At 39.0% G+C, this 13,201-nt stretch overlaps 1 protein-coding gene and 1 long non-coding RNA gene across 3 annotated transcripts in view; one reads left to right on the top strand and one right to left on the bottom strand.

The window, feature by feature from the left end:
- The window catches only part of ephb3a (eph receptor B3a), a 124,597-nt gene that overhangs the window by 18,606 nt on the left and 92,790 nt on the right, over positions 1-13,201 (top strand). The gene's annotated exons all lie outside the window — the stretch shown is intronic.
- On the bottom strand, positions 4,095-12,995 carry LOC130929612 (uncharacterized). The gene is made up of 3 exons (XR_009066927.1): positions 12,762-12,995; positions 12,418-12,688; positions 4,095-7,348 (listed from the first exon to the last, which is right to left on the bottom strand). It is a non-coding gene; the product is annotated as an uncharacterized LOC130929612 (long non-coding RNA).

Genomic DNA, 13,201 nt, shown 5'->3' with positions numbered 1-13,201 from the left:
CAGATTCAGTCTTCCCAGCCTGGTGCAGGTCTACAATTTTGTCTCTGGTGTCCTTTGACAGCTCTTTAGTCTTGGCCATAGTGGAGTTTGAAGTGTGACTGACTGAGTTTGTGGACAGGTGTCTTTTATACTGATAATGAGTTAAAACAGGTGCCATTAGTACAAGTAATGAGTGGAGCCTCATTAGAAGAAGTTAGACCTCTCTGACAGCCAGAAATCTTGCTTGTTTGTAGGTGACCAAATACTTATTTTCCACTCTAATTTGGAGATAAATTCTTTAAAAATCAAACAATGTGATTTTCTGTTTTCCCCCCCCCCACATTCTGTCTCTCATGGTCGAGGTTCACCCACTCTGACAATTACAGGCCTCGCTAATCTTTTCAAGAGGGAGAACTTGCGCAATTGGTGGTTGACTAAATACTTATTTGCCCCACTGTAACAGCATGACCTGCATTCACTTTTTGCTGGGGATAAGACATTAATAAGACCAAACAGTTTGGGTGAACGGGTGTCAGGGCTACATTTCTCACAAATATGAACCTAATTAATTGATAGGCTAAATGATCAATGCAAAATAAGTCTTTATTGATTTACATAATACACACATAATACATACATACTACACTAACTTGCATATGCATTGGTTCAGGTGATACACCGTTTGATTCAAACATTTTTTTTAAACTACTAAAGAAACATTTTGAAAACTTCCAGACTAAATGTCTGGATTTTATTTGCAAATTTAAATGTTCAATATTTGAACATAACTTAAATTACATTAAATTTGTCTTAAGACCACTCAGCATTGTCTGTCTAAGAAATTCAATATAACTGAACAAACTTCTTATTCTGGAAAAAAAAAAAAAATAATATGGAGCCTTCTTTTAGGTAAAACACTTTTGTCCACAAGCACAGTCAAACTCAACCAAAAAATGAAAGCTCCTTTGGGCTGCTTCAAGATCACATAAATAAAATAAAAATTGGGGAAAAAGGGGTTAACCTCAAATCACTACATTTCTCGCAGTTTAATTAACGTTAACGTAGAAAACACATACACGAGGACACTTATCTCTGAGCAGCTTCCAACTCGATTTTTGCACGTTAGCAAATTCACATTTTAATGTTATGCTACCTCTGATGCAGGTCTGACTTTCAGAAGCAAAATTAGTGGTGTGTTCCCCACCTCCACAACATTGACATCTTTTTACATTATTGTATTTGTTGTATTTATTGTATTGCAATGTATTTCTGTCAGGGCTGTGAGTGCGTGCGTGTGTGTGTGAGGGGTTGGGGGGGTCAAGTCATCAGCCAATCCAACGTGCGTTTGAGGAACATAAATGGACTTGCACATTCAGCAAGTGAAAAGGGGTAAACGTAAGTCTGAACATAATGAAAATAATTCACTTAATAAGGGTAGGTTCAATTCTATCCGTACAACATATGGGAAGATGATCTAAATTAGCTATATAACTGAACTCATTATACTGTATAATGCAAATAAGGTTGCTTAAAAGTTGGTGGGGGCGATTTCAGCATCCTGAGAAGTTGCTAGTGTTATGTCCCTACCGTCCCTATGCAAACCTAAGCCCTTGCTATTCAACTTTCACGCAGCCATTGGAAATTAAAATGTCGTTTAATCCATCTGTAGGCGACCATGAGATCATGTTTTTGCAATACTGTGTAGTTGTGCGCTGGTCTTCATTGGAAATGCATTCTCCCTTAAGGCAAAACGCAATCACTTTTGTCCACCACCGTCGCTGAAATCGACCAAAAGTGGAAATTTACAAAGTGTTGCTTTAACTCATTCACAGAAATGGACAACCTATCGTTTTTTTTGTACTAAAACAAAACAAACAAACAAAAAAACAACAACCATGCATATTAAGATGTTTTTTAAAGAAAATAAATGACCACATTATAATCATCAATATAATTGGTTATTTAAAAAAAAAAATGAAAAGGTGTTTTTACTGAAGGTGGTTTTTTTTGTCAAAAAATATGACCCTGTATGCAGTGTACATATACTGTATTTTTAAAACACTTTGTTTATTGATCCCATGTGGTACGGGCAAACAAGGTAACACCATTTAAGCATTTTTCTTTTTAACATATCAAAACAAACAAACAAAAAACCTAAACAAACGAACCAACCCCCCCCCCCCCGAAAAAAACTCCAACATAAGAAAAAAAAACACCTTTACCCCAAATACCCACAGCACATATCTATTATTATTATTATTATTATTATTGTTGTTTCCCTTTAAAGGGGAAAAGGGCACTGATCAAGAGAACAAATTTATAGTTTTTTAGTTGTTTTTTTTAAAAACAAAAAAAAAAAGATCTGACCAAGTCTTAAAAAATAAATATATATCAAATATATCTTCATATATATTATATTATATATATTTATATAGATATATAAATAAAATAAATACCCATGCATAATAAGGCTTTTTAAAATGTATTTATTTTTTTAAACACTACTCTTTTGGGGAAGGGCTAACAGTAAAGCCATTTTTACATAGTTAGTTTTTTTTTAAAGCCATGCTTCATACGGTGTCTTTTTATGTAAGTTTTCTTTAAAATGAAAGAAAAATCACCATGTGAAGTAAAGCGTCCCCCCCCCCTATACCTCCCCCCATAAACGACCATGTTTCGTGTTTTAAATGAGGTGTTTAAAATGTTTAGTCTGGCGTTTCTTTTTTTCAAACAAAGTAAATGACCATGTATGATGGGACTTTTTCTAAAATATAAAAATGACTATACATTTTAAGGTATGTTTTTAAACAAAATGAATGGCTTTATATCATATGGTGCCCCCCCCGCCCCCCCCCCCCACACACAACAAAAACACTATGTACAGTAAGGCATTTGGGGAAAAAAAAAAAAAAAAAAAACGTCTGCAAGGATGCATCTGATAACTTTTCCTTTCCGTGCTTCTTCTTCCCTTTGATTTGGTCGCACATGCATTTTTCAGTTAATCTTAATAGATGATTTATGTTGCATGGACTGTTTTCCGTAAACTCGATGCTTTTTTCATGCTTTGCAACAGGAATGACGGATAGATCATGCATTTCAATATCAGGGCTTGAATAGTTCAAATAAAGGAGTATGAAGTTAAGAATGCTTATAAGATATTTGTCTTTTACTTGCTTCATGCCCCCCCTTAAAAGTCTTCACCTATAATTGTAGGGATGCTTTGCAAAGCATTCATGGTTGCGCATAAATTTGAGCGTTTAATAAGGTGAATCAATGCTAATTTTCATTAGCGCGTGAATGGAGTCTTTTGTCGTGTATTAGCATTAAGCTAGTAACAAAGGAAGTGCTGCTCAGACTGTAAACAGTGAATAGGGCTAGGCCATCTGCCTCCCCCCGACCCCTAAAAAAAAGTCTACTGTGGGCTCCATAATTGTGGTTTTATCTGCTCAATTCACTCTCCTGTGCTCCCTCAATGTTAAATCCTCTGACTTGGAGCGCTCTTTTGCTAGTCAGAATGAATTGTAAGTCTAGTGCCTTCAATGGCAGCTAATGAGTTACCATAGGCTAGGTCAGGGGTTGGCAACCCAAAATGTTGAAAGAGCCATATTGGACCCAAAAAAACAAATATGTCTGGAGCCGCAAAAAATTACAAGCCTTATAATGAAGGCAACACATGCTGTGTGTATATGTATGAGCTATATTAGCCAACTATCAAAATGACTAAGTTTGTTAAAACTACATAATGAGCCTTCATGATTTAATGTTTATTTTCCTTGCAGTGCATCCAACGCACTACGTGACTACTCTGTTTTATGATCCCACCTCAAGTCTAACTTCATTACAATATGAATGAATTGTTTCATTGCTTATATGAAATTAATGAATTATCATTATGAAAAGAAACCCGATTTTTTAATGTCTTTTTTATTTTGAGGTTTCGAAAAACAACAAAATAGAACGTGCATAACATGGGCCTTATCTGGGGATGTCTTTGATTACCTGTATTATCTCAGTTTTGTTTTTGAAGTCTGCAAAATAGGTGTTCTGATATGTTGATGAATGTCTCCTTCATGTACTCACCATCTGTGAACGGTTTTCCACAATTATTATCGCCGGGTTGCAACAAAACTTGCAGCAGTAGTGGAGTTTGGCGATGCAATCCACTTCTTCAATCTATTTTTGTGCTCCTCTAAGTTCTTCAGAAGTAATGCAATTGCACTTTTTCCTCTCACTGACAACTTCTCACCACAGAGTGAACATTCAGGCAATCCTTCTGCATATTGGCCATGGATGCAAATGATTCGGTCCAAGAAACGTTGAATCCTCTCATCTCCTTAGATATTTTTCTTTTCCGCCGCCAGTTTGTTTACCATAGCCACCTGCCTGGCATCCCGCCCTGCTGATAGAAAAGTGTGTCGCAGGCTATGACACAAATCTACACATTTTTACAGCATTGGAAAACGTTAGGAATGTTTGTGTCATTTTTGTCCTCCAACGGGAACCATATCAAATCTTTTTCCATCTTCAAACATTTTTGAAATGCTCCAGGGAGCCACTAGGGCAGTGCTAAAGAGCAGCATGGGGCTGTTAAAACACAGGTTGTCAACCCCTGGGGTAGGTTCATATTGCAGGTCTTAATGCACAACTCAAATTTTTTGTCATATCTGTTTATTTAGCGTGCCCGTTCAGACTGCCTTTGTCCATTGAGCCCGTTCAAGTATTACGCATACGCACTAATTCGCAGTCCGACACTGGCTGAGCAAACTGACCCGCATGCACAGAAGTATCAAAGCACACATGCTGGCTCTACGTCATTCCAGGGTGATCATATTGATAGGATTTTTACGATTCCGATTGCATTATCGATATTGCTTAACAATTCGATTCTTTATCTATTCTAATTTGGGGAAGAAGAAGAACAAACATTTTGATTGGCATCTAGTTTGTTTAATCAGAAGCCACAACCTTACAAACTCACAACAAGGTCAAAAGAGGCCCAAAGCCTCGACATTAACTGTGGCAAATAGACAAGAATGTGTAACGTTTTACTGAAACATTTTTGAATGAATGCTTTTGAATGAATGAATTTATTGTCATTGTCATCATCTTCAGAATCATTGACAGTTACAACTATGGAATAATTTGCCCGAAAAAGACGATGACAGACAAAGGAAAGACGGGAAAAAGCAAATGCTTATCGATACCCGTCCCCCAACAGCCCGGGACGCATAGTCTAGCATGTTTGTGTTACGTACCCAATTTAGAACGACGCCACGAATTCCAAGTCTCTCTAGTTTGTCCAGTAGGATATCGTGGTTAACAGTATCAAAGGCTTTTTTTAGGTCCAGGAAAATGCCCACTGAGTATTTTTTTGGGTCAATAGCATCTGTGCTTAGAGAGACTTTTCAGGTCCTTTCCTGAACAAAAGATGTTGGTGTCGTCCCCAAATAGTACCATGTTTAGTAGTTCAGATGCTTTATATAAGACATTTATGTATAGGATGAATAGTTTCGGTCCCAGGACTCGTAGAAATAAAAAATACTGCTTTTTAAAAGGACACAGGCACTCAAAAAAAATAATAATAACAAAAAAACATTCAAAATAAATACATAAATAAATTAGGGCTGTCAAAATTATCGCGTTAACGGGTGGTAATTAATTTTTTAAATTAATCACGTCAAAATATTTGACGTGATTAACGCACATGCCCCGCTCAAACAGATTAAAAGGACAGTATAGTGTAATGTCCGCTTGTTACTTGTTTTTTGGTGTTTGGCACCCTCTACTGGCGCTTGGGTCCAACTGATTTTATGGGTTAGTACCATGAGTGAGCATGGTGTAATTATTGACATCAACAATGGCGAGCTACTAGTTTATTTTTTGATTGAAATTTTTACAAATTTGAATAACACAAAAACATTAGGAGGGGTTTTAATATAAAATTTCTATAACTTCTACTAACATTTATCTTTTAAGAACTACAAGTCTTTCTATCCATGGATCGCTTTAAGTGAATGTTAATAATGTTAATGCCATCTTGTTGATTTATTGTTATAATAAGCAAATACAGTACTTTTGTACCGTGTGTTGAATGTATATGTTAGTCTTGTGTCTTATCTTTCCATTCCAACAATAATTTAAAGAAAATTATGGCATATTTTATCGATGGTTTGAATTGCGATTAATTACGATTAATTAATTTTTAAGTTGTAATTAACTCGATTAAAAATTTTAATTGTTTGACAGCCCTAGTTTTGATTAATAAATGCACAGTTGAATTAATGTTAACGGTAGAAAAGACATACAGTACAGGAGGAAAATTATCTCTAAGCTGCTTCCTACTCCAGTTTTGCAGGTTAGTAAGTTCACACAGTTTAATGTTATGCTAACTGTGATGCAGGTCGGACTTTCAGTAGCAAAATTAGTGGCGCGTTCCCCACCTCCACAACATTGACGTCTACTTACAGCTGCTGCTGTGGCTGGCCGCAAAAAAATTCTAATATGCCTCGTCTTTGAGGGGGGTGGAGGAGTCGGCATGTTTGACAGCCCCTAAAATAAATAAATACTGTCAAATCCAACAGAACAGTGCAAATGTGCAAAATTAACAATTGTTTTGCAGAAAAAGAAGCATGTCTGCTTTTTCAGGAAAGATACGTGATCTTTCCAATGATGAACTTATGGGTGTCTCCAGCAGTGGAGACCACCCTCTCAGATGGGGTGGAGAAAGCAGGGGCTACATCGCTGCCATCCTGCCTGCCGCTCTCGCTCTTTGCTGACGTCATTGCTGCATGAATTCCGATTTGGGAGACTTGACAGTTCAGACCGCCGCCACATTCTGGAAAAATGTGGCCCAGATCGGATTTAAACCACATACTACGAAAATGACCCAGATAGCATTTAAAATGGTCCACTTCTATGCAATTGTCAACTTAATGCCTCACTCGAGTGTGAAAAACACACGCACACACAAAAAAAATCGAATTCGTGCATTAAGACCTACGGTCTGAACCTAGCCATAGACACTATTCTAGTGGAAATTTCGGTAGCAAGCTGTCGGTTTATTTTCTTTTGAAACAGTGACACTTTTTAAAAACAATATATGGATTACTTTTTGGGATACAAAGTATCCTACAGCCTTCAGTGCACAGCCTTTAACACAGATGGACCGACGATCTCTTCAGGCAATTGAGGGACGCGCAGCGCGTTTCCGCTGCAGCGCCTCGATTCTTTGAAGCAGATGACGAGGAGTACGGCTCGTCTTGAGCGCTCGGGGCGTGCGTTCTTTCCAGCGCCATCTCACTCTCCTCGGGCAGCATCATCAACAACTTGTGAGCAAATGGTGCACAGCAGGCGCCTTGCCATTCAGTCTCTGGGAAGAAAGTCTAATTGTTTCAGTAATTATGCGCTAACAACAACATCACTTTGGGAGGCCTCTCGTCCACACCGGGATTTGGGGAGAGCTTTAACAAGCCCGCCCGCCCACCGCTGACTGACATCCAGACAACAGTTCCTATTGATCTGCTGTTTATTCTCTACATCTCACCTCCACGCAAAGCTCGCATAGGGGGAGGATCGGCTGATAATTCTCTTTGACAAATCTCACTTGAGAGGAGTACGATACAGTATGCAAACCTTTTGGGGGAGGCTTTGTTCTTACAATGCAAAAAAAAAAAAAAAAAAACCCAACCATGAATAATTATCTCAAATCAAGGCACGGTATGTCGTCTGATAAGGTATTTTATTTCTTTTGTCTGTTAAGTCTTTAATCTACAGGGGATGAACAAAAATGAACACCAAGCAGAGTTGGGTAGGAACAAGTATTAGGCTCGAGCGTTTACGTCACAGCAGCACGGGATCATGCGAGATTTGCGACAACGCAACCATTGCGGAAGCATCACGGGACATTTAAACTTAGCGGCAACCAAAGATGGAAAAAAGTAAGGAATACTTGCCAGTTCGATACAGAGACAAACTTGTTACCACGGCGAAGGACAGATATGTGAGCAATTTTAAGGATGTGAACAATGTTGACCCTCACGAGCAAGCCGAACACAAATGGAATAAAGATGTCGACAAGCTTCCACCACTACGCGAAATGGACATCATGCTGTATTTAGTGTTTGGTATATGTTACTACACTCATCAGCAATTCCGAAACTACAAATCGCTACAAAGCTACGAACAGTTTTGCTGCGGATGGGTGCAGGATCTTCACTTTATGACCATAGCAAACGGCAACACATCTTTCTAGCAAAGGTAGGCAATGTGTGTTTACATTAGTCTGTGACCACGGATGTACAAATCTTTTGCTGCATAAAATGTAGCCTGTGTACAAATTCTTTGCCACTCTCTCACGTCAAAATATTACAGCTTTTTCATTTAGCAACGACATGAATTATGTCTCATGAAGACAATGCACATGTATGCATGCTAGTTGTTTAGCTTTAGCAATAGCTAACAACAGGCCGACTTAGGGCGTAAAGTTACTGAAATTTGCGTAAACAAACGAAATTAACTTACCGGAGTGGAAGTGCATAGAGCAAACTCAGTGTGTAACTGGAGAATCAAACGTTATGCCCTTCCTTCTGATCGAGGCCACCCATGCCATTCTTCGACGTTTGGTAAGTTTAGATATGAGCTTTCCCTCGCCTTTTCTCCATGTAGGGATCCGGAAGAAACTCAATGGTGTTCCGTCGAGCTGTACATTCTCCTTTCTATTCGATCGGTTGTTGCAATTCTTTACCGCACAATAATTTCCAACCATTTTTAAAGAGCGACCTGTGTTGAAATGCCTCATTGCTTATGTTTCTCGCTTCCACAATGGCGATAGCGGCGGAAACCTCGCGAGTGCCACGTCATACGCTCGAGCCTAATTGTTAATCTTACTTTAAAAACGTATTAATTAGTTACAAATAACTTTTTCCAAAAACTACAGTATTGGCCCAAATATAAGACGGTGTTTTTTGCATTGTAATAAGATTGAAAAAGAGGGGGTGGTCTTATATTCGCGGTCTAAATGTTATACCCATTCACGACGCTAGATGGCGCCAGATATCATTGAAGCGATGTTCTGTCATGACAGATCTCAGCTGCTCTGAAGTTTAACCAGTTTGCATTTTTTACTGCAATGTTTTTCCTTATTCAGATTTGTTTCAAGTCTCGAGTCTTGGTTAAAAGCAAAAAAACAAAAAACAAACAAAAAAAAACGTGCAGTTAGCATTTATATTATGTAAATATGCAGGGGTTGTAGTAGATAGAATTTCTTGCCGGAACTCCCCGACGTTAAGTTTGCCACGGAGCCAGAAATTTTATTTACCGTATTAGCCTGAATATAAGACAGTGTTTTTAGCATTGAAATAAGACTGAAAAAGTGGGAGTCGTCTTATATTCGGGGTCTAGACATTATACCCATTCACGACGCTAGATGGCGCCAGATATCATTGAAGCGAATGCAGAACTCTAGGAGTAATGTTCTGTCATGACAGATCTCAGCTACTCTCAAGTTTAACCAGTTTGCATTATTTTATTGCAATGTTTTTCCTTATTCATATTTGTTTCAAGACGACAGTTCCAGTTAGACTTCCCTTTGATGGTTAATGCAGTTATTGCAATTTTGTTGTTTTATCACAATAGATTGGTTTATTTACGTTTCAAAAACCAGAAGCCATTCATTTACGAATGTGATTGCACTTTAGTAGACGTATTTAAATGTTCAGATATTAAGATTTGAATGAGGCAACATAAAAAGCTTTTTCTCCCAAATATATTGTTATAATCATTTGTTTCAGATGTACTGTAATTATTTTCTATATAAAAAATAATTTGGTGTTCAAAAAGTCTTTTTTTCAAACTTCAGTCTTGAAAAAAAGGGGGTCATCTTATAATCAGGGTCGTCTTATATTCGGGCCAATACGGTAATTGAGTTAGTAATTCTCTTAACTGAATGTAAGAGTGATTAGTTACTTGGCAAAGTAACTCCTGTTACTTTTCATGTTTTTATTTTTCATTCCCCCCCCAAAAAAAAACAAAAAAAAAAAAAACATAGGTCACACTATGCGAAGTCCAAAGGGATTTTGAGACAACTGGGCCTAGCCCAATTCTTTACCCTAAACTTAACTAGACGCAGGGTTATTGCGGATATTGCGGTAATTAGATTGTAGCCTTTGCTATGTTTGGAAGTCCTTTAATGTTGTGAATCAACCGTTAAAGTTGTTAAAATTGCTTCCGATAATAATTCCCTTCTGTCTACTTTCGACATGTGAAAGTTTAAAAACTGTTTCATCATTTAAAGATAGATTCATGTCAAGATTTTGCCAATTTAGGCGTATTTTAGATGAAAAAAAATTATTAGGTTCGCGCGGAAGGTTCGCAACGACAGAGTCTTCCTGAGTACTGCTTTAAGATGGCGGCTGTTTACTAACCCCAGTGAGTGTCTCATTTCGCATCTACTTCTCTATACATTTGCTAATGCTGCTGAGTCTGTCATTTCGCATCTAGTTCTACACTGCTGGCCAAAAGTGTTGGCACCGCTGCAATTCTGTCAGATAATGCTAATTTTCTCCCAGAAAATGATTGCAATTACAAATGCTTTGGTAGTAATATCTTAATTTATTTTAGCTTGCAATGAAAAAAAACAGAATGAGAAAAAAAATTAAATGATTATCATTTTACACAAAACTCCAAATGTGATGCTTCTCTACTTTGTGTAATTAACAGCACCTCTTTCTTGTCTGTGGCACATAACAGGTGGTGGCAATAACTAAATCACACTTGCAGCCAGTTAAAAGGGATTAAAGTTGACTCAATCTATGTTCTGTGTCCTTGTGTGTACCCCATTGAGGATGTAAAAAAGAAAGAAGACCAAAGAACTGTCTGTGGACTTGAGAAGCAAAACTGTGAGGAAGCATGGGCAATGTCAAGGCAACAAGTCCATCTGCAAAGACCTGAATGTTCCTGTGTCTACCATGCGCAGTGTCATCTATAAGTGTAAAGCCCACGACACAGTGGCTAACCTCCCCAGATGTGGACGGAAAAGAAAGAACGAAACATTGTGCAGATGGTGGATAAAGAACCTCGACTAACAGCCGTACAAGGTCAAGCTTTCCCGCAGTCCGAGGGTACAAAAGTGCCAACCCGTACTATCCGTCGGCGTCTGAATGAAAAGGGACTCTATGGTAGGATACCCAGGAAGACCCCACTTCTGACCCAGAGACATAAAAAGGCCAGGTTAGAGTTGCCAAAACTTACCTGATAAAGCCAAAAAACGTGGAAGAATGTTCTCTGGTCAGATGAGACAACAGTAGAGATTTTTGGCATCAACATAGAGTATACAGGAAAATAAAACAAGACATAGCGGAGGTTCCCTGATGTTTTGGGGTTGCTTTGCTACCTCTGGCACTGGACTGCTTGACCGTGTCCATGGCATTATTAAGTCTGAAGACTAACAAATTTTGCAGCAAAATGTAGAAAGCTGGGTCTCCCTCAGCGGCCATGGGTAGTCCAGCAGGACAATGACTTTGAAAAGCTCTAGAAAATATGGTTTGAGATAAAGCACTGGAGACTACGAAAGTGAGTCCAGACCTGAATCTTATAGAACCGTGGAGAAATCGGAAAATGGCACCCTTCAAATCTCAGAGACCTGGAGCAGTTGGCCAAAGAAGAATGGTCTAAAATTCCAGCAGAGCATTTTAAGAAACTCATTGATGGATAACAGAAGCAGTATTTTGTCTAAAGATTGTGCTACCAAGTATTAGGCTACGGGTGCCAATCCTTTTGTCCAGCCCATTTTTGGAGTTTTGTGTAAAATGATCATGACTTTTTTTTTCATTTTTCATTATATGTTTTTCCATTGCAAGCAAAATAAATGAGGATATTACTACCAAAGTATTTGTAATTGCAATCATTTTCTTGGAGAAATTGAGCATTATCTGACAGAATTGCAGGGATGCCAATACTTTTGGCCAGCAGTGTCTATGTGTACATGTCATATCTATTGTAGCATCATGTGGGCGTTGTTTGTAGCAACGTGGGCATAGCTTGTAGCAACTGGGCGTTGTTTGTAGCAGCTGTTGGCTGCAGTCAGGTATTATTGATTGATTTTGGGTCACTTTCTGAAGATTAGGGAGCTCTCCTGGGTCACTGTTAATTGGCCACTTCCTTTTGATTTTGGGCCACTTATGGGTCCCTTCGATTTGGGTCAGTTTGTGATGATTTTAAGAGATTTTACTTCCTGTGCATCCTGTTAATATTGTGGCAATGTCACCCTAAACCCTGCGTATCCTGGGACGCGATGCGCATCACGACTCAGCAGGTAGGGACGCTAACCACTGTGCCATAAAGCTCGAGCTAACGGCACACCCGTCAGCGTCCCCACATGAAGGAACCAGCAGGGAGGTTTCCACGCTCCACAGCGGACCTGCGTTTACCCATTACACTCACCCCCGAAACCTTGGCCTCCAATGTGGGTCATGGCACCAGTGTAACCTTTTTCTTTGTCTGCTGCGATTTGGAGCGTCAAACTCCCGGACTCTGCGTTGTGTTGAACAAGTATTTGATACACAGTCAATGGGAAAACCCATTGGCAGTGTATCAAATACTTGTTCTCCCCACTGTAGTTCCAGGAGACGTGGATGGTTTCGACTTTTTATTGTCTGCACAACACATGCACACGATGCAAGCTGGTCACTCTCACAGGCCTCGCCACAACATGCTAAAGAACAATTGAAACTGGTTAGCTCTTTGGCGCTAAGCTAATAGCAACTTAGCAATGCTATCCAACTCACCTTTGCTGATGACGAATTACAACTGGCGCCATCTGCGGCGCGCCCAGATATTTGTAGTCACCGCATGAGTTGGGGGTGCTATTGTGCCTTCTAATGTGAACAAGTGGAATCACACATATCCATAATAATTCTGTTACACAGACACAGGACTTTGTTTATGTTGACAGGCAAAGGAAACACTCAAGTCAAGCGGTAATGGACACTTGACATGCAAGCGTATGCTGGAACGCTGACGACCTGACACAGAATGCTATTTGTTTGTGCCTTATACTACTGTTCTCAGTTGTTGTTTGTGACATATTAAGGAGCGCACAGTCCTTATGATGGAAACCTTTGTGATGTATAAGTGTGATGCAATATGGTGGCACATGACAGAAAAGACATTGTGATGGAAGCCTGATGCAGTATCAGGCAATATGCTAGCACATGAGCGCACCTTG

This window comes from Corythoichthys intestinalis, chromosome 14 (genome assembly GCF_030265065.1).
Source record: "Corythoichthys intestinalis isolate RoL2023-P3 chromosome 14, ASM3026506v1, whole genome shotgun sequence".
In the NCBI taxonomy this organism is placed as follows: Eukaryota; Metazoa; Chordata; class Actinopteri; order Syngnathiformes; family Syngnathidae; genus Corythoichthys; species Corythoichthys intestinalis.
Note: the sequence above shows the minus strand (reverse complement) of the source record. Positions and strands in the feature narration are given on the sequence as shown.